The sequence below is a fragment of the Tamandua tetradactyla genome, chromosome 6 (genome assembly GCF_023851605.1).
Source record: "Tamandua tetradactyla isolate mTamTet1 chromosome 6, mTamTet1.pri, whole genome shotgun sequence".
Lineage (NCBI taxonomy): Eukaryota > Metazoa > Chordata > Mammalia > Pilosa > Myrmecophagidae > Tamandua > Tamandua tetradactyla.
This window is the reverse complement of record NC_135332.1, coordinates 112370889-112390209: the sequence shown is the minus strand read 5'-3', so window position 1 is coordinate 112390209 and position 19321 is coordinate 112370889. Positions and strand designations below refer to the sequence as shown.

At 35.4% G+C, this 19321-nt stretch overlaps 1 protein-coding gene and 1 pseudogene across 1 annotated transcript in view; both read right to left on the bottom strand.

Moving 5' to 3' along the window:
- The window catches only part of C6H8orf34 (chromosome 6 C8orf34 homolog), a 393975-nt gene that overhangs the window by 167291 nt on the left and 207363 nt on the right, over positions 1-19321 (bottom strand). The gene's annotated exons all lie outside the window — the stretch shown is intronic.
- Positions 10943-11280, bottom strand: LOC143686286 (glutaredoxin-1 pseudogene; annotated as a pseudogene).

The window sequence follows — 19321 nt, the reverse complement described above, 5'->3', positions numbered from 1 at the left end:
TAAACACTATGGAACCAGAAAATTTTTAGTTTAATAAATTTTATGCATAATCCTCAATTCTGCCCTCCTTTTCCATATAGCACCATTCTACAAAAAGCCCAATGACCATTGCCTTTCTATTCAAATATTTTTCCAACAAATAATATAGATTAAGAGACAGAATATCAGACTATTAGGAAGCAGATACAGTTTATTGCATGACAGTCTTGCTGGATCCACATGAGTTGCCAACAATTACAATTTAGCTTCCATCAAAAGTTTATAATCTGAAATAATAATTGACATCAAAGCTCTTAAAATTCAACTGATTTCTGAGTATTAAAGGGCAGTTAGTACCTTTATTCATGGAAAGTTCTTTATTCATTTGCATCTCCCTATATTTTATGGCCCATCATTATTCCATAGGAATTTTTGTTTATTATTCTGGTCAGGGTAATTTAGCGATTATGCTTTCTACCCTCAAATATCTAACGGACACACTATTTTAGGAACTGGGGATAGCAAATAGAGTAAGACACATTCCTGCACACAGTACTAAAGCTATTTTTCTTCTTAATATCAGTAATACAAGTTAACAAACTTTAACAAACTTATTATAATAGTTTGTTTCTTGGATTTTCTCAAAAGATTATAGAATGAACTCTATGTGTATTCATAATCTTGTTTTCTTCTATCCATTATTTATGCCTCATCTTGTACTGGTTGAAACTTACAGAATAATATAATACTTTAGTCCTTTTCCTTACTTTGTGGAGAATACTATATTTTTAAACAGCTTAAATCTTACTGTCACTTTAAAGAAGATATGCATTTATTGTCATAAATTTACATTTATTATCATGAGTGTGTACTTAATCTAGAATTTTTTGCACTTTACTTATATTTTCTAACAGATTGATTTTTCTATCTTTTGCTGTATAAAATAATTCATTACTCATTTTTCTCCATTGATATCCTTTACTCCTGAAATTTAAAAATCATTAGAATTTGTATATTTGCTGTTTCTTTTTTTTATTTTTTGTTTTTTTGTTTTTTGTATGAGCAGGCACTGGGAATGCTGTTTCTTTTTAAATTCAATATTGCATGATACAGAGGAAGCCCACTAGATTTGTGAATTATTTTAGTATCCTTGGATCTTTGATTCTTCTACTTGTTTCTAGTCTCTTCATGTTAAATATCCTTTATTTTTATATCCTACATGACATCATCTCTCATTATTTTCCGTTTTTTTCCTTTCTCCTGAATTTTATGAAAATCTTCTAAATAGTGCCTTTCATATAATGATTTAAATATCCAGTGTTTTTGTCCTTATTTACAATGCAGATTTGAGTTCTGTTGGTGTATTTTTAGTTTTCTTAAATTATTTCCTAGTCATAATTTTCTGTCTTGTAACTAGTCAAGAGGATGCAGAGATTTATTTTACCCAAAATTTTATTATTTGCTTATGACTATTGTTACATTTTGTATTGAGGGAGAATTTACTCGGTGAATTGCACAGAGCTTTAGTATAATTTGAAAAATTTGGCAATTTATCCTGTAGCCAACACTTCAGCTAAAGTATAGAACTTTTCTATTACCCAAGAAAGTTCCTTCCGGTCATTTCCAGTCAACACCCCTCCCCCTATTTTTGAAATTCAAGCAAATGGGATTAGACAGTATGGCTTATTTTATATCTGACCTATTTCAGATATAAAATGTATATATATATAATTTATATATATATAAACACACACTAATACACATTCTAATTTTGCCTTTTTCTGCACTTTAAGGTGACTCTTGATAAGCATAAATTTTTATTTGTGATGTGCAATTTATCATTTTTTTCTTTTATGATCAATGCTTTCAGCGCCCTAAGAACTCTTTCCTTTCCCCAAGACCATGTATATATTATTCTGCATTTTCTTTTACACGTTTTACATTTTTTAGCTATAAAACTAATACATATGGTGTGGGGGAGTGGGGGAGTTCAACTTAATTTTTATATAGCAGAATTCATTGAAAAATTTTCCTTTCTGACCATATATGCATAGGTCTATTTCCAAACTCTCTATTCTTTTATTCTGACCTATTTTTCTGCTCGTCTTCCATACCACATCATATATATTAATGTAACTTTACAGTAAATATTGAAATCAGGTATTAGTAGTCTTTCACTTTGCTTTTATACAAGATTTATTTTTGAATATCCTAGGACTTTTGTTTCCATAAAAATTTTAGAAATAGTTTGTCAACTTCAGTAAAAAGTCTTTTGGGATTTTCATTTGAATTGCTTTAAAACTATACTGACATTTTAACATTGACTCAACCAATCCACAAACATGATATATCTTTCCATTTATTTGTTTCCTCTTTACTATCTCTCAAAAATGTATGTTTAACATTTAGTGAAGACTCTTTAACAATTTTATTAAATTTATTCCTAAGTATTTTATATTTTTAATGCTCTTTTAAATGGTAGTTTTGGTTATATTTTGTTGTAGTATATAGAAATAAGACTGATTTTTAAAATATATTCAACTCATCTTATTCAATTTCCATTTAGTTTTTGCCTTTTTCTCCTGCAATTCCATTTAAATCTCACCATGTTGCCTTTTCATATCCTCTTTTATTCCATTTCACAAACTATAAATCTGAATATTGAGAGTACAAGGCAAATGTCTGAAATTTATCCATTTGTTACATAGTAAATCTTGTCAACCCACCAACAGAAAATCCTCTTCCATTGTATATCAGGTTCTCCATTTATTTTATGATCTAGAATATTTTTATTTTTCTTTAAGTTAATATTTGGCAGTTTTCTATTCAAATCTGATCTTTCTCCAGAAAGAGGATCAATATGTTTTCTTTGGATCCTTCCATTTCCACTTAATTACTTTTAAAATTCTCCTTTCAGAGCTGAGAAGGAATATCTTGCAGATGAAAATTTCAATTATCTTTTCTAGGAATCAACATTCTGAAGAGACTTGAGATTGAGTTGATGTCAGGCAGTCATAAGACAGAAATCTCTTACTCTAGTTTTTCCTGTTTGTTGATACTCTAAAGCCATGGTCCAGATTTCTGTATCCATGTCAATTAGATGACCCATACCATGACTTCTAAGTGGTGTTCTTTGCTGTTTGAAGAATCAGCATTCCTGGATACCTCCTACAAACTTTGATTCGTCAAGAACACTTTGTACCTATTGTTTTTGACACCCAATAGCAAAAGTAATCCCAAATGGTACCTTGCTAGAATAGCCTACATTTAGTGCTTTCCTATACATTTTGTGGGTATTAATGGGATAGTGCAGTCCAGGGAAAGGGTTTGAAGCTGATTTACAGAATCTTCATTTTAATCCTCTTTGCATTATTTTTGTCAGAAAGCTTCAAAGATTATGGAAATTGGTGGCTCTCTTCCTTAATTGTCAGTAGTAATGTACCTTTATTTTCATTAGTATCAGAAGGAGTGAGGAAGGAAAGATTTATCTAAACATGTTTATATAGTTACCTTATTTTAATATTTAATTTTAAAGTCAACAATTAACATTATTTTGAACTTGTAAATAACCTTATCACAATTTTTCCAGAAATATCTATTTTCTTCAATGTAATAAAGAAAAAATGGAAAGGTCATATAACAAAAAATTCTGTAACTCTAATTATAAGAAGAATAATACTTTCTAGCCTTAAAATACTCACCACCTTCATTTTTCTTTAAGAGTATAAACAAAGTTAAAAATAAGACATATGTGCTACTGGCTGTCAGAATGTGACAAGAAACAGGAATAAAGTTACTCTTTCTGAGTAGTTACATTACTTTAAGGCTTAAAATGGGTTTAAAGGTACTATCTGAAATGTGAAAAAAAAGCTTTTACAGTATCAGTTTTCTAGCAATGAGACTCCCTTTCAGGTTCTTCCTTGGAAGCCAAAATAATGAGAAGAATCCATTTAAATTTCCTTTGTCAGTGTGTGCACATACACACAAACACACATACATGCACACACTGATTTGGCATCTGTACTGTAGGGTGGATCTGTTTAAATTCCTCTAATTTTCCAGGATTTTCACTTATAAAAATAGATAAGTTTCCAATATAAAGATCATGCCCTTATAATTCAACAACTCTTCCAAAGCACATAGATGAGTTCCACTGTTTAAAGGATAAAGCTATTCCTTATAAAAACAATTGAAAATAAATATGCCCTTATTATATATATATAAAACAAGATTCCAGCCATAAAATATCCAGTCAAAAAGCCAATCTGTAAGTCACATCAGAGTGCGTGTTGTGACCCAATCTCACTTGAAAGGCACCAGACCCTGCCCCTCAATTCTCACATATGTCTCCATGTGGCATCCTCCCTCTTTGTTCCATGTAGGGATTCTGACCTCGGGAGCATATTTATAGCAGTATGTTTTCTTTAAACGTTGTTCAGAGGTATCTTCTAATATCTCTAATGTTCTGAGTTGGGAGTCTAATTTGATAGCTCCTTCTGATTTTTTGAACTTTGGGAAAAATTATTTGAAATGACAAGGAATTCATTCAACTTTAGCTCTTTAAATAATGGCAAAGTTTTTCCAGGGTGTTACTCTATAGGCATATGGTATGTCTTACAGGAGGAAGGTGGTCTAATCAAGAATATCTAGCAAAGCCATAAACTGCCAACTGCCATGTGAAGTGTAGCTTTGAAAGTGTACAACGTTCCAAAGAGCAGTATGACTGAAACAAGACTTTTTAAATTAAAGAAATGAAGAAAATGAAATTTCAACCCTAACCTACAAAGCAAAAAATTTTAAAGGCTTAAAATTTTATAGCAAACTATATGTACACGTAGAAGATGTATAACTCTAAAGCACACTTTGGGAAGTTCTTTAAATATTTTATTAAAATTGTTTACCCACCCATGTTAGAAGACAATTTTCCAAGGATCTCACATTTCTTCCCACTTTGACAGCCTTTTCTTCTATATTTTCAAGGATATTTGTATAGTGAGCAGCCTTGGAACAAAGAGATAGGTCTCTAAAAGGTGAGGAAGGCAGGTTTGTTTAAGAAAATGTTTCCTTCCAGGACAAAAATTGGGGGTGTTTGCTTGTAGCCCATCATTAAAACAAATGGATTGCCCTAGGTTTGGGTTCATTTCTTATATATAATCCATGCATGTGCACATCACCTGACCTTGTAATGTTGTTTGTGGGAATTGGGGCACAGAGAAAGTGCACAAGAAACACTGATACTCTGGCTACTACTATTGCTGTGAGTAAGAAACTCTCCTTTACTTCTGATACAGGAGTCACATATCTTCTGCCAGTATCCCTGAAACTATAGAACGACAACACATTAGTATGCAGTAGGGTAAAAATCTTAGTTCATAGTTTGACACCCAAATTTTCATTTTAAGATCACATATATTAATGGCTAAAAGTAATTGTGTTCAGCGTAAATGTCATGATATTTAAACATAAGATGAAGGAGCACCAAGAAATGAAGTATCTAAGGAATATGATCATCCAATGGTGATAGTAAACAAAAGTTAGAGGTTGAGCTCATATCGTAACACTAGAGGTTCTCTATTTCATCCCATCCTCAAATCCTTAAACTTACCTGGAGATACAGACAAAGCTTTTGATCCTTCGCGCAGTTAACAAGCAAGTTACCCAGAGAAACCATGCACTCATAGGAAAAGAAATCTTTGACATCCAAGGGGCAGAAATATAATAAAAAGAAACACAACTGAATCACCTATATCAAAGAAAGTAGAATTATTAGATGAAAAAAACCCAACATTTTTAAGGAGCATAGGGTATGATCATTTAAAAATACTGGATGTGAAAGCATGCAATATTTGAAATAACTGAATTTATTAAATAGAAGCATACAAGGAAAAAATCAATTAGTGTTCTGGAAAACAATTTTAAGGATCTCTTCCAGGATGTTTCAGGGAAGGATAGAAAGATGAAAAGAATAAGGAAAAAAAGAGGTGAAGAATATAACAGAAGTATCAATTTTCTGTAATGGAAGCCTCAGGGCAAAAACAATATGAAAGAGAGGCAATAGTTGAAGCAGTAATGTCTGAAATTTTCTTTGCATTATAGTAAAATGCAAGTCCTCAGATAAAAATGATTTATAAGGAGAATATCTAAGGAATAAATATGAAAGAGAAATCCACATGCACCTAAATACATTGTAGAGATATGTATGAATCCTAAGGTCAAAGATAATTCTACAAGTTCTAAGAGATTAAAAATAGATCATCTACAAGAAGCAATCAAAAGAACATCATATTTCTCAAAAGCAACAATATTTATACACTTTTAAGAAAAAAATTAAACTAGAACTTTTTATCCATCATTTATTTAATGCAAAGAAAAAATTTTAAAATGCTATTTTCAGGCACACAAGCCCTTACAATTTATCTTACCAAGATCATCTTTGAAAGAGCTCCTAGAGAAAATACCCTACAATGATAGAAATGAATCTAAGATAATATTAAAAATGTTATTTATTTATAAAATACTTTTATTTATAAAAGTATGTTACTTAGAGATTTTTTATTGCAAATAAATAAACAAAAAGTATACCAATAACAATGCAGATTTAAAACTTAGATGAAACGAGAGTAAGCAAACATAACTGTCTTATTTGAAAGAATGACCTAATAGTGATAAGATCAAAAATTAAAGGTAAAGGAAGATAAAAAACAGTCATGGATCTTAATAAGTTAGGGGAAAACATCACAAGATAAAAACAGAATATATATTTTTTAAACCAGCAGGAAAAAATATGAACTATCTCCTGGAAACTGTAAAAGGAGAAAAAATACAGTCATGGTGAACAGCAAATTTAAAACAAGATAGGAGAAATATTCTCTAATGGAAGAGTAGTTCTCATGAAGATTATAGACATAAGGGATTTTTTTCCTTATGGGCTATGTTAACTAATTAAAAAACTGAGACTTTCAGGTTGGCTTTTTAAAAGATCTAGAATTATGATGGTTAAGAACTAATGATAAAACAAAAATGTTCATAAAGGTAGAACTAAAGAGTCAAAAATTATGTGAACCATGAAGACGCAAACAATAAATGCTAGAGTTCTCAACCAAATATTTTTAGATTAAAAGGATTTAGAATAGAAAGATATAACATGAAACTGAGAATTATATTTAAGTAAAAGAAACAATAGCTCAAGAAGATATAATGATTATCCCCCATCCTCTGGATCTAACAACCTCATGTTTAAAGATGTAAAGCAACATCTGACAAATTATGGTAAGAAATAGATAAATACAGACATTGATGAATCAAGAGCGCAAAAGATTAGCAGATAAAATATTTGAGAGCATATTTATTAATACTCAACATACGGATATATAGACTTTTACATCCCAAGCTGAGGTTAAGCAACCTTAGACTATTCTAAAAAATCTTCCATAGCCATAAAAGACATTCAATAAATACCAATGAATGAACATTGAGACTGTGACCTAAAAAAAGAGGATATAGCTAAAAGGAAACAAATCCCTTATGTCTATAATCAAAATGAACCAATACTAAATAACTCTTACCTTAGAAAGACATTTTGGGGAAATTGAATAATAGCTGAACTAAATTGAAATGAAGGAATTATATGTCAAAGTTTGTGGGACACGACTAAATCATTACTGAAAGAATAATAAGGATCAACAGATTTATTAGTTGTAAAAAAAAACTGAAACATAAAATTAGAAGATAATAAAACTGAGAATGTTAGAATAAAATGATCAACATTAGGTCAGAAACTAATGAAAAAGAAAACAAATGAGAAGAAGAGATGATTATACAACTGAAAGATGCTTCTTTGAAAAGACTAATAAGATAGAGAAATCTTTGGCAAGGCTGAAGAAGGAAAAATAAGAGAAAAGTTGTAAATGAACAAAATACATAATATAAACAAAAAAATATATACTATTTACTAGCAACTATACACCACCTGTGAAAACATTCTTAAACATAAAACTTCTAAAATTGATGGAAGAAAAAGAAAATTTGACTAGACATACAAGCCTTAAGAGAATGAAAGAAATAACATAAAAAACAAAATCTCCTTTTACTCAAGTGAAACAAAACACACAAAATGAGATGATTCTATAAGATTTTAATGGAACAAAAATAGTCTCTATATTACAGGACTGTCCTAGAAAATAAGTAAAGAAAATACCCCAGCTCACTCATTTTTTAACATTAATGCAGAGAAGAGCTGGTGCCAAAACATATAAGCTAACTTTAACATATAAAGACAGACATGAAAATGCTAAACATGGGTCAGTTCATTATAACAGAGTACTAAGACAATAATAAATATCACATGATCAAATAAAGTTTAATTTCAGAAATTTTTAATACCACAAATATCAACTAGTATAGTTGATTACATGAATGAGCTAAAGAAGGAAAATCATATGATCATAAAAACAAATATAGTAAAAGTATCTGATGGCATTTAAGAAATATTCAAGATGAATAAATCCCAGGAAAAAAGTAACAATAGAAATGGCCTTCATAGTTTACTAATGGTTAAGCACCAAGAACTTGCAGCAAACATCTTATTTAGCAGAAACAGTACTATATACACATTTCCTTTATGAATGGGAAAAGACAAGACTAGAAAGCCCACCTTGACTGCTTCTGTTCAACATGAGATAAAACAAGAGGAAGAAATGAGGTATACAGATTAAAAGAGAAGAGACAAAACTCACTATTTCCATATGATAAATCACAGAGAAAACCTGACAGAATTAGCACACTATTAAAATAAATAAGAGAATTCAGAAAGTTTATAGGACAAAAGATTAACCTATAAAATACCATTCTTTGATGCTAGCAATAACCAGCTAGTTTTTAAAAAATAAGATACAATCACAATAAAACTCAATATTTTTTTTCAGGAATTAACTTTATGAAGAAAGCCTAAGGTCTTTTTAGAGAAACACTTAAAAATGAATTAAATGTTATAAATAAAACATGAATTAATAGGGAGATATACTCAATTATCTATAGATTAACGTAATTCCAATAAAAATCCCAAAAGGAATTATTAGTGAACATTCCAAACTACTTATTACATAAAACTATGTTAACTACATTACTGTGGATGCTTAAGGGAAGAGAATGAAGAAAGAAAACAGAATAGAGAATGAAAGAAAAAAGATAACTCTAAAATAAACAGAGAGGGACACCCTTTGGACCAGAGCAAAAATGTGCCACGTGTGTGTGTGTGTGTGGGGGGGTGTCCAAGATGGTGGCTTAGCGAGGTGTGGAATTTAGTCCATACTGCAGAGCAGCTAGTAAATAGCCAGGAACAGTACAGAACTACTGCTGGGGCCATATCAGTGACCAGACACACAGCATACATCAGTCTGGACAAGCAAGACCAGCTGTGAGCCCCCAAAGAACCATGAGTCCCCCAAGCCATGGTGGCTGGTGACCCTCCCCCATAGGCTGCTTCCCAGAGGGGATAGGAAAGAGGTTTTACCAGCAGCAGGGGCTGAGTGCAGCCAAGCTCCAACTGTGGAATTAATTAACAAATTCTGACTAGTAAAGATAGACCCCCAGCTCAGTTGAATCTCGAGTAAAAGCTAAGGTTGCTGGGTTTTGCCCTGGACCAGAGGGGCAGGGCTGATGGAAAAAGAAAAAAAATAGAGGTTTTTTTGGATCAGATAGCACAAGATACTTGAAAGGGTCTGGGCCATGAAGAACGGAGGGGGCACATAGGTCCTGGAGATACATAGAGCAATGCACCAAATTAAGCTCTTGATCGGCAAACCCAAGGAATGGCGGTCTTGCTCTGAAAAGGACTTATTTATTTATTTATTTATTTATTTATTTATTTATTTATTTAATTTATTTATTTTTTCATCTCAGAGTTCTTTATTAGAAAACAAATTAATCACACTAAACCAACACAAAAGAAAAGGAACATAATCTTGCAATTCTAGAACACAAAACTAAATTATATGGTAAGGGATTCTTAAATTTTCAAAGAGTAGAAAAAGAAAAAAGTAATAATTGACAATCATTTAGGACAGTGTTTCTCAAATTTAGCTCCTTCCGCAGACATCTTCTTGGGGAGGGAGCCACAAGATTTCTGTAGTAATTTTTTAATTTTGCATTTTAAATTTGAGAATCTAAATCAAAGTAACACACAGTTGTTCAGGATTACCTGGACAAATATCTTACATAAAAATACTGCCACATGATTGCAGCATCTTCACTTGTGTCTCTGACCCCTGTGGCACCAAGTGAGAACAGTACTTAACTTTTCATGCCGAGTTTCTCAACTTGGGTCCTTACAGACTCTTCATGGAATTCTTGAACGTTTCCCATGAAAACTATTAAGTTGTCAAGGTTGAGAACACTGGCTCAGAGTCGTGTTATAAAGATGGTGAAGGGGGATATGCAGGTAGTTTGAAAAAGCACATTTAAGAAGCTATTGATTTCCTCATGCTAACTCTAGAGGGTCAAGCTCAGCAAGATATCTTTGACTGATGTGTAGCACAAAAGACCAAATACAGATTTAGCCTGGGGGGCCTGGAATAAGCATGGTCGTGGTTTAGAAACACTGGTTTAGAGGTAGAGGACTGCTGGCACATGAACAGTAAAAAAATATGCCAAAGAGAAAGAACATCTTTCGGATCAATGGATAAATATTAAACCATAACTTGTCATGGTGTTTTTGAACCCAAAGACCACTTGGGTTTCCAGAAGAAACCCAAGATGGTTCATCAATCTTTTCATCCCCATGATGTGGGGAAAGTGGGTCTACCTTCTAATACTGATCCAAAAGAAGAACAAAACCCCCTATACATTATTATTATTTTGATTAATGCATTTCAGAATTTAAGTAAACAACTGCTGTAGTTGGGTAAGAATAGCCAAGAGGTGCTGTCATCGTTGGCGAGGCCATCCAGTTCTCAAGGAGGGTATCATTGAGGTCTGCTCTGTAATTATTTTAGGGCTTCAATTTGCCGTAGCCGTGTCTCTAGTTCCCCACTCTTGCATATTTATTAGATCAGTACATCCACCTATGCAATCTTTTCCGATAAAGACCCGAGGTACCGTTCTTGCCCCTGTGAGCTGCTGGAAATAATCTTGAATCGCGTTTGTGTCGCTGGTGGCCGTGATATCAATAAATTCCAGGAGTCCTTTTTTGAAGGGCATTTGGCTGAGGATCTCTTGGGTCCGTCTGCAGTAGGGGCAGGTGGGTTTGATGAACACAGCCACCTTCCCAGGGTGGATTTTGCTGTTCACGTATTTCTGAGCCATGCTGGCAGGTGGCGCGTCTTCCCGGTCCCCGACCGTACGTCCTGCTCTGGTGGGGAAGCAGCGGCCTTTTTATTCTTTGGCTATGTTTCTATGGCTTGACTACTCTTTGGATACAACTGCAAGGCTTCTCAGGCTTCAAATGCCCAAGGTAAGGGCAGACTTAAGCTTGTCTGAGAGACAAAGAGGCTGGTCAGGTAAAAGGAAGTAATACCCTGGAAGCTATGCCTTTCCTAGGAGAGGGGTAGGGCCTGGCTCAGGTAGAATCCCTCCCTCAAGAAATTCAGACCCCAGCGTCTGGAAAACTGAAGCAATTAAAGTCAGCCTACAGACTTCCAGAGAAGATGGCGGCTTGGTAAGACGCACGGGTCTTAGTTCCTCCTCCAGAACAGCTACTAGGGAAGTGGAAACGGTGCAGAACAGCTCCTGGAGCCACGACAGAGACCAAGAAGACAGCGTACCCCATTCTGGAATGGCTGACTGGCTGCGAGACCCCGCTGCAGTGAGATTGCTGAGGGGCGCGCGCTTCCCCGGGCCGGGGTGGCAGGCGGCCGGAGTCCCTCCCTCTCTCCTTCCTGGGCCGGCTGGTAGAATTGGACAGGTGATCCCCTTAAGCCGTGGCGGCTAGCGCCCCCCGCCCCATGCGCAGCCTCCCGGACCAGCTGGGAGAATTGGATCGGAGATCCCCCCAAGCCGGGGAGACCGGCAACCAGGGTCCTTTCCAAACACGTGGCTTCCTGGTCCGGCTGGGAATGGTGGATAGGTACTCCCCCAAGACGCGGTGGCCGGTGCCCCCCCACCGCGCTTGGCGCCCCGGGCCGGCTGGGAAATTTGGACAGGCACTCCCCCAAGCCGCAGAGGCCGGTGGCCCCCACCACGCTTGGCTCCCCGGGATGGCTGGGAAATTTGGATGGGCGCTCCCCCAGGCTGCGGAGGCCGGCGACCCTCCCCACGCGCGGATTCCCGGGCCGGCTGGGAGATTGGGATTGGCACTCCCCCAAGCCGCTTCGGCTGGCGACCCTCCCCTACAGCGAGAGTTTTCCAAAGTTAAAGGAGCCACAGCATCTTTTACTGGTGGGACCTGCAGACAGATGAGCACCACAAGCGCCACCTACTGGGAAGGATAAGAAAAACAGAGCCCAGAGATTTCACAGGAAAATATTTCAACCTGCTGGGTCCCACACCCAGGGATATCTGATTAAATGCCCAGACGCCAGCAGAAGATCATGCTCGGAAAATTGAAGATATGGCCCAGTCAAAAGAACAAACCAATAGTTCAAATGAGATACAGGAGCTGAGACAACTAATGCTGAATATACGAACAGAAATGGAAAACCTCTTCAAAAACCAAATCAATAAATTGAGGGAGGACATGAAGAAGACATGGGCTGAACAAAAAGAAGAAATAGAAAAACTGAAAAAACAAATCACAGAACTTATGGGAGTGAAGGACAAAGAAGAAAAAATGGAAAAAAACAATGGAAACCTACAATGGTAGATTTAAAGAGACAGAGGTTAGAATTATGAATTGGAGGATGGAACATCTGAATTCCAAAAAGAAATAGAAACTATCGGGAAAAGAATGGAAAAATTTGAACAGGGGATCAGGGAACTGAATGACAATATGAAGCGCACAAATATACGTGTTGTGGGTGTCCCAGAAGGAGGAGAGAAGGGAAAAGGAGAAGAAAAACTAATGGAAGAAATTATCACTGAAAATTTCCCAACTCTTATGAAAGACCTAAAATTACAGATCCAAGAAGTGCAGCGCACCCCAAAGAGAATAGACCCAAATAGGTGTTCTCCAAGACACTTACTAGTTAGAATGTCAGAGGTCAAAGAGAAAGAGAGGATCTTGAAAACAGCAAGAGAAAAACAATCCATCACATACAAGGGAAACCCAATAAGACTATGTGTAGATTTCTCAGCAGAAACCATGGAAGCTAGAAGAGAGTGGGATGATATATTTAAATTACTAAAAGAGAAAAACTGCCAACCAAGACTTCTATATCCAGCAAAATTGTCCTTCAAAAATGAGGGAGAAATTAAAACATTTTCAGACAAAAAAATCACTGAGAGAATTTGTGACCAAGAGAGTGGCTCTGCAAGAAATACTAAAGGAAGCACCAGAGACAGACAGAAAAAAACAAGAGAGAGAGGTGTGGAGAAGAGTGTAGAAATGAAGACTATGAGTAAAGGTAAAAAGAAGAAAAATTAGATATGACATATAAAATCCAAAAGACAAAATGATAGAAGGAAGTACTGCCCTCACAGTAATAATATTAAATGTTAATGGATTAAACTCCCTAATCAAAAGACACAGACTGGCAGAATGAATTAAAAAACAGGACCCATCTATATGCTGTCTACAGGAGACATATTTTAGACCCAAGGATAAACACAGGTTGAAAGTGAAAGGTTGAGAAAAGATACTTCATGCAAAAAACAATCAGAAAAGAGCAGGAATAGCTATATTAATATCCAACAAATTAGACTCCAAATGTAAAACAATTAAAAGAGACAAAGAAGGACACTATGTATTATAAAAGGAACAATTCAACAAGAAGGCATAAAAACGTGCCACAGACCAAAGTAAATTATTGAATCCTACTTTACACACTTAAAACTTAAAAAAACAAAAAATGGGTAAATAACAAGTAATTGTTTACCTCTTAAAACGAACCACCACCCCCCAAGAAAGTAATCTTTTAAACAGTCATCTCACTCCATACATATTTGTATTTATTTCAATCTATGGACAAACACAATATCTTACTTATAAAATTGAGCTTAGATCTTGAACTTAAATAGCTGTGGGCTCAAATCCTGGGATGAACCTTTAGGAACAGTCTGATCATGGGCAATTAACTTAAATTCTAAGTTCTCCAAATCATAGTTTGCTTTTTAAACAAAGATATATAAATATTGAATTACTTTATAAAGTTGTAGGAGTTACATAAGCACATACATGTAGAAGCACTTAATGTTCACTTGACACATTGTGTGTGCTTGGTAAATAGTATTTCCTCATAAAATGTAGGTGTTATGTATAATATTCAATGAGATATTTTTAGTCAGCTCTGGATTATTTATGGGGATAAATTTTGATGTGTGCAGAAAATAAGTTAGCCTGTTTTTTTTTTTTTTTTGTCATTCCTTTATCAAATTTTAGAGGACTTACTAATTATGAAATGCTAGACAAATCTAAGTCTTTCTTTTCCGCTTTCTACTCTATCTCACTGTGGAGGTGAAATCACCACCATTTATACCATCAGGGAAGTGGACACTCAGAATAATTTTTAAAGCAGCAGTGTGAGGTTTTTTTTATGAAAGTCTCCTAATCTCACTTGATGGTTAAAATTGTACTTGATATTACCCAAAGGTGGTAAGGAAATATAGCCCCCTTATTTTCCATGATATAGCTAATCTTCCTCTCAAGTCTTTACCCTACTGGGTAAAGGAAGAAGCAAAGAAACCTACAATAACATTACTTTGCTAAATAAAGAACCATCAGTTGATTTCCTTTTGAATGACTTAAAGTAATATCTCAATCTATCAGATTTCCCTCCCTCCCCCTTACTCTTTCCAAGATGGCAACAGGGTATATGGTGGGGGGAGAGGGGGCACTTTTTGGCAACTATAGAAAAAGGGTCCTCACATTAAATCTACACAGCACTCTCTCAGTGGGTCCTGAACTTGTATCCTTGGAGTCCTTGGTGATCCATTCTGGGTTTCTTAGAATGTCATGCTGGCACCCACTGCTGAAATAATGGTACCATACATTTCACTCCAGTAAGTGTTCCCAAATACTATAACATCTTTCTTTATCTTAACCCCAGTCCTTTGCCAGCCCACCAGCTGACTCAGCTGGTACAAAGTCCATCCTTGGGTTCGTGAAACTATCACAGGCTATGGCAAATCAGGAGAATTGCCTCCAGCCCACTTCTATATACTTCCCTCTGCCAGTGCCACACTATTGCTTTCACATCAGATTGACTTAGGCTCTGAAGCAAGGGCTGGGCATCTCCTAGAGGCATGGAGCCTCACTTTACCCTGATTATTGATGCTCAGGCCCAAGTCCTTGGAGCTTCCATACCAACCTGGATGTTTTAATGGTTTTAATCCCATGCATTTGGTTTCAAGAGGTGATAAAAATTAGGAGAAGTATCTGTTCTCTTTCATCTACCTATTTCTCTACTCCTTTCCACCATCACTTCTGACTAATGTATTCACATTTTTCTCCTGTTCTCTGCAACAGGAACTTACCTTAATAAATATCCTGAGTTCTCTCTAGCCTGGTCTTACAGTAAATCTCTGTTATCTGCTTACAAGGCCAAGTTCTTTAAAATTAAACAAAATAAGAAAACCTTCTTTCTTGATAAATTGTTTTTTAGAAATTGGGGAGTCATATTCTAGATTTAAAAAGTTTCTTTCTCTCTCTCTATCTTTCTCTCCTTTCTCCCTTCCTACTTCTCTCCTTCCCTCCTTCCCTTTCTTTTTTTCTTTGTATTCCTGCTGTATCAACCTTACCCTTTCTAATATGAGCAAACAGCTCAGGTCAAACAGGATAGCGGTCACATATGATGAAATACAGCAGAGAGGAACGCATAGATAGATGATTGATATATATAGATGACTGATATATTTATAGATGACATAGATAAAAACATACAGATGATGGATGGATGGATACTAGAGAAAGAGATAAAGATAGATGATGAGTGAATAAATGGATATATGATATAGATAACAAGGAAGCTAAATAGATAATACAGCTAGTTGTTGTTAAACCATCCTTGATTTTGAGGAAACCTTAGTTTCTTCACACAAAAAACCCATAGTCACCATGATTGACAGGTGATCTTCTTGTCAGGTGTTTGGCCACTGGCAGCTCACAGCTTTGAATTAGTCTGGTTTAGGGATGCCAAACTATGGCATATGGGCCAAATTTAACCTGTCGCTTATTTTTGCAAATAAAGTATTTTTGGAACACACCCAAGTTCATTCACTTACACACTGTCTATGGCTGCTTTTGCACTACATTGGCAGGGTTGAACGATGGCAGACCAAATGGCCTGTAAAATCTAAAGTATTTATCATCTGGCCCTTCACAGAAAAAGCTTGCTAACTTATGTTCTATTCCATTGTTGGAGACCACTTACTTTTAAAAGTTCTTTTTAATGCAGAGAGGAAATTAGTCTCCTAGCAACTTCTATCTTTAGTCCTAACTTTACCCTTAAATGCCTTGTGAAATGCGACTATTCACTTTTAGATGTTATTGTCCTTCAAATGCATGAAGACAGCATTTAGGATCACCCATAAGACTTCTCTTACATAGACTAATATCTACGGCTTATGAGTCCCTCCTCATTCAACTGATTTCTAGACCTCTCAACACCCTGTCTCTTGTCATAATTTTCAAATTTATTTTCTCCAATATTCATATAATCTTGTTTACCACTGTGTCTCTATGATTTGAACAGCATCTGGCAAATTGGGAGAGTCCAATAAATATTCACTGATTGCATGGATATAGAGCATTTCAGAAAATCATTATTAATATTTTAATGTATCTCCCTTTTATTTTAACATGAACCATATTTTTGCATAACATATACTGTGTGCTTTTTTATTCAGATTTTTAAGGTTGGATCTTAGTCTTTACATTATTATTACCTATCTATATGAAATTCAGTCTCTTAATATGTAAAACAAAAATAATAATGCCTATCATATATATAGCATGAATGTAGCCACAGACATTATGTAAACAAATGTATGTGACTGAGTCCTAATAAAACTTTATTAACAAAAACAGGTGAGGCTGGTCATTCTTTTATTTCTTTGTTCTAAGTTATCTCTCCATCTCAGACCAACCAATGTCCGTGCTGTTCATGGATCCATGAAAGTTCACCTCTTTGGAAAGAGGTTTCAGTCTCTGTCTATAATTGGGCAGTGTTTAGTTCTTAGTAAGGATAGTCTTCTAGCTTGCACAATTCTAGAACAGTAGATTTCCTTAGAGCCTTGGGATATCTACTGGTGCCTTGTGGACTGTTTTAGGAAGCAAGGCTAAGTGTATGGTCCCTAGACCCCAATATACACTCCAAATACTTCAATGAAAGTGTTTTTTAGTCTCTATTGAGGATATGTGTATATAATGTCAGTGAAAAAAAAGGTTGAATATCCCTTTAAACATATTGAAAACCACTGTTAAAAAAACAAAACAGGTGAGGGCCAGGTTTGGTCTGTGGGCCTAATTTAGATGATATGTACCTATTCTTTAGTTCATCCCCCAAAGCAAAATAAGTTTTAAGAAATTCTCTACCATGAAATAGATTTAATAGGGTACAGAAGAAAATATTAAACACACTATTTTGTTTTGCTTTTCAAAAAGGAAATAATTAAATTCTTATTTTACTTAAAGACCAAAACTGGTGCTCTTTATCTCTACATCTGATCACACTTCAGGGGAAGAGCATGATGTACCTTGCAGGTTAAGTAGGGATTCCCGCTGAGCAGAGAGGTCGCCAGTGTACCCTCTGTTCATCTGCTCTCAGTGAACTGCAGTACATTACAGCTTATCTTGACTGACTGAATTAACATAACATTATCCAGTTTTAAATTAACTAGCCCTCACAAACCAGAGATGGCTTAAAAGGTTTTTAATAGATGCTACAGATTAAATACTAATGATAAAAACATAAGCAAACAACAAGAACGTGGTAGAACTGGCCTTCCTACACTCAACATAAGATCTTTGTCAGCCACATTGGACAGTAAAAAATTAAATCATCTAATTACATCTGGAGTAAATTCAAATTTCTGCCGTATGTGCATACTTTTCCTTGAAGTATTATGATGACACAGTACATGGAGATAATTTGTAAATGATCATATATACATCAGGCTCACATTAATGTAGTGAGGTACAGAATCAAAAACAGCTGTAAACCACTGTCCTGTTAGGATCAAATGGTCCTTCAGGGTGTTTCACACATGGCTATATCCTGGGGCCCTGCACTATACCTGGAATAGTATGCATTTGAAAATATATATGAATGCTGAGATTAATGCAATGTAATAATCTTAGCATCAAGATTTTTAAACTCTAACCCTTAAGTTAATTGTCCCATGGCTAGGAGGTGAACAATACAGGATCACCTATAGTTGTAAAAAATTATTTCTGGGAATATCAGGTTGACTGCTAAGTCATGAAAGTCCATTCACTTCAGTAGCATTTTACATCTGTTGTTTGCATAGGAAATCGATTAGCTCAACCTGGTATTATTTTGTATCTTCTCAGCAAATAATAAAAGTCATAATGAAGAATCTCTCTTCTCCTTTTTATATATTATCTGTTTGCCAGGCTGCTAAGACAAATACTGCACAATGGGTTGGATTAATGACAGGAACATATTGGCTCACACTTTCAGAGACAAGAAGGCTTGTTTCCTCCCACCGTAGGTAGCATTCAGCCTGGACAGCAAAACTTGGATTCCATGGCTTTCCCATTTCTCTTCTCTTCTGGGTTCTACTGACTTAGGGCTTCTGGTTCCTCCCTGTGGCTTTTTCTTTGAATTTCTTCTGCTTAGAAAGGTTTCCAATAAGCCACATTAAGACCAACTTAATTCAGCTCAGTCACAGCTTAACTAACTAAAAATAACATCTTCAAGAGATCCTATTTACAAAGGGTTCACACTCACAGGAATGCAGATTAAGAACGTGTCTAAATTGGGGTTTATAATTTAATCTACCACATGCATATATACTTTGAATCAAAATGTCATCCATCTTCAGTTCTTCGAATTGTATTTTGTTTTTGTATTGATGCAGCAAAAGTGATGTATGTTACTTCAGAGGCTAGGTCATAAAAGGCATTGTGGTTTCTGCTGTGAGGACACCTCACCAGATTTATAGAAACACCCATGTCCAAGGAACCAAGGCCTCCTGCCAACTACCACCTGGAAATCCAGTCCAAGTCAAGCCTGGGTAACATCTTTAAGCCAACTTCATGAGAGACCCTGAGCCAGGACCACCCAACTAA